Here is a 3,977-nt window from a genome sequence, read left to right on the forward strand (position 1 = left end):
CGTATCTTAGTGGTAAAGGGATAAATACGTATCTTAGTGGTAAAGGGATAAATACGTATCTTAGTGGTAAAGGGATAAATACGTATCTTAGTGGTAAAGGGATAAATACGTATCTTAGTGGTAAAGGGATAAATACGTATCTTAGTGGTAAAGGGATAAATACGTATCTTAGTGGTAAGAGGATAGCTCTTAAAATTTGAATAAACAGTAAAAAAAGTATTTAATAAATAGAAAATGTGATTGTTTTTTGGTAGATTTTGCATGACTATGGACATTATATCTAAATATATTAATATGACCAATTGCGAATTAAAATCAATGATCGACAGAAACCAACGAGTAACATTCATAGAACTTAGCGTCAATGTTAAATAATTAATTTTAAATAATTTTAAGGAGAGAAACCATATAAGAATTATTTCTTTCGTTTCAATCCTTTTCTGATATATATTGTATTGTGTATTTTGATACATTGTACTTGACAAAAGAAATAAATATGTTTAAACTAATGTTAAATAATATCAAAGTCGGCGTTCTTTGCTAAGCTACCATGTTCCCAAACCCTAGATAATGTTGGTTTGTAAACTATAATATAGTATGCACACTCCACAATTCACAACCTAATGCTTAGATTTATGTAATGCCTATCTTTTACTTGAAAGTTTGCTTGATATTTTTTAAGCATGTTATTTTTTAATTATTATTGTAGTTTGACATGTATATATCAAATGGTTAAGCTTAGGTCGCCATGGTGATGTAGATATGGTGTCTGCCTAGCAATCGGGAGTTCATGGTTTCTATTCACTGTGGGAGCGTTCAGATTTCCCCCATAGACACTAAGCACTGGTTCTAGTCTCAGAAAATGGACTCGGGCGCGTTTCAAATAAGCCTTAGGCTTTCTATGCAATCAAGCTAAAATAAATAGGTTTAAACTAATTCAATCTTAAGCCTTAACCATTGTTTGCATTTTGCAAAATAAACTTTGTTTTCAATTATTTTAAAAGCAGTTGACTAAACATGTATTATTGCATATTTAATATAAACTCTATATAAATATAGAATGCTATGGAAGTAAAACTTTTATGCATTTGAAGAAAAATTCACTTACGTTGTAGTTCAAATGTATATTCAGTTAAAATAAAGTTTACGTAATTTAGTTTTGGAAAAAAAGAGTGCCTTTGATTTTTTTTTCAAAAATGATATAAGTCCATATTCAGGTTATTATTTGGAGTTAATTTTTAATAATTTATTGTAAGTATTTTGTGTTTGTAATAGATTATTTAACACAGTTGTATTATTGTCTATGAAATATATTGTCAAGATTGTTAAGAAAATATACAGTTGTATAATATGGAAGGTTGACATGGAGTTTTGAAAGGGAACGATATGTCAATTGGAAAAAAAAAAGTATTGTTATGTAGGTATGTAGATATCTAATTGATGAATATTGTTTTTAACCAGGTTTTCCGAAGGAAAAAACTGGTTATTAGATTGGCGAATGTCGGCTGTCGGGCCGGCGGGCGGAACATGCTTGTCCGGGCCATAACTTTGTCGTTCATTGTGAGATTTTAAAATCATTTGGCACATTGCTTCACCATCATTGGATGGTGTCTCGCGTGAAAGAGTTACGCTGATATCTCCAAGGTCAAGGTCACAATTTGAGTTCAAAGGTCAAAAATGGCCATAAATGAGCTTGTCCAGGTCATAACTATGTCATTCATTGTGAGATTTTAAAATCATTTGGCACATTTGTTCACCATCATTGGACGGTGTCTCGCGCGAAAGAATTACGTCAATATCTCCAAGGTAAAGGTAACCACAACTTAAAATAGATTGATTTTGAAACAATGGGGGTAACTATGAACATTCAGTCCTAATTCACATTTTGATTTTGAGTTGTCTCTCTTTATCAGACTTTTTTTTCCAAATTGAAATCAATGGCACCATGAGTAAAAAGATTGAATATTACACAAGGGGGATAACAATGCACATTTTGAATTGTCTCCCTTTTTCAGACTTTTTTTTTTCAAATTGAAAATCTGGTTTTGTGACAATTTTGTCCCTTGTTAATCATTTAGTTTGTGAATTAAAATATTGATGCAGATATATAATATCAGGCTTTTCCCAAAGTGGTTTTAGCACAGCGGCCCTGCAGTGCCTTGACTTGGATATCAATTTTGTCGCGTCCCTTGTTGTTAGCTCACCTGAGCACAACGTGCTCATGGTGAGCTTTTATGATCGCTTTTTGTCTTGTTAACTCTCTAAAGGCCACATTTATTGTCCGATCTTCATGAAATTTGGTCAGAAGATTGGTTTCAATGATATCTTGGATGAGTTCGAAAATGGTAACGTTTGCTTGAAAAACATGGCTGCCAAGGGGCAGGGCATTTTTCCTTATATGGCTATATATGGCTATAGTAAAATCTTGTTAACACTCTAGAGGCCACATTTATAATGATCTTCATAAAACTTGGTCAGAAGATTCATCCCAATAATATCTTGGATGAGTTTGAAAATGATGCCGGTTGGTTGAAAAACATGGCCGCAAGGGGGCGGGGCATTTTTCCGTATATGGTTATAGTAAAACCTTGTTAACACTCTAGAGGCCACATTTATTTTCCAATCTTCATGAAACTTGCTCAGAAGATTTGTCCCACTGATATCTTAGATGATTTAAAAAATGGTAACGTTTGCTTGAAAAACATGGCTGCCAAATGGCGGGGCATTTTTCCTTATATGGCTCTATATGGTTATAGTAAAATCTTGTTAACACTCTAGAGGCCACATTTATTGTCCAATCTTCATGAACCTTGGTCAGAAGATTCATCCCAATAATATCTTGGAGGAGTTAGAAAATGATGCAGGTTGGTTTTAAAACATGGCCGCCAGGGGGCAGGGCATTTTTCTTTATATGGCTATATTATAGTAAAACCTTGTTAACACTCTGGAGGCCACATTTATTGTCCAATCTTGATGAAATATGGTCAGAAGATTTGTCTTAATGATATCTTGAATGAGTTTGAAAATGGTTACGTTTGCTTGAAAAACATGGCCGCCAAGGTGCGGGGCATTTTTCCTTATATGGCTATATAAGGCTATAGTAAAATCTTGTTAACACTCTAGAGGCCACATTTATAGCCCGATCTTCATGAAACTCGATAAGAAGATTCATCCCAATAATATCTTGGAAGAGTTCAAAAATGATGCCGGTTGGTTGAAAAACATGGCCACCAGGGGGGCGGGGCTATTTTCCTTATATGGCTATAGTAAAACCTTGTTAACACTCTAGAGGTCACATTTATTTTCTGATCATCATGAAACTTGGTCAGAAGATTTGTCCCAATGATATCTTAGATGAGTTCGAAAATGGTTTTGGTTGCTTGAAAAACATGGCCACCAGGGGCGGGGCATTTTTCCTTATATGGCTATATATGGCTATAGTAAAACCTTGTTAACACTCTAGAGGCCACATTTATTTCCAATCTTCATGAAATTTGGTCAGAAGATTGGTCTCAATGATATCTTGGATAAGTTTGAAAATAATTATGTTTGCTTGAAAAAAATGGCTTCCAAAGGGCGGGACATTTTTCCTTATATGGCTATAGTAAAATCTTGTTAACATTCTAGAGGCCACATTTACTGTCCGATCTTCATGAAACTTGGTCAGAAGATTCATCCCGATAAGATCTTGGACGATTTCAAAAATGATGCGGGTTGGTTGAAGAACATGGCTGCCAGGGGGGGGGGGGTCATTTTTCCTTATATGGCTATATTAAAACCTTGTTGACACTCTAGAGGCCACATTTATTTTCCGATTTCATGAAACTTGGTCAGAAGATTTGTCCCAATAATATCTTGTTATCTCAGGTGAGCGACTTTGGGCCTTTCAGGCCCTCTTGTTCCGATCATGTATTTATGTTTTATATTTAATATTATAATATAATACTTTAATGAACTAAAATTGGTAAAAACAAATA

Source organism: Dreissena polymorpha, chromosome 14 (assembly GCF_020536995.1).
Source record: "Dreissena polymorpha isolate Duluth1 chromosome 14, UMN_Dpol_1.0, whole genome shotgun sequence".
Classification (NCBI taxonomy): domain Eukaryota; kingdom Metazoa; phylum Mollusca; class Bivalvia; order Myida; family Dreissenidae; genus Dreissena; species Dreissena polymorpha.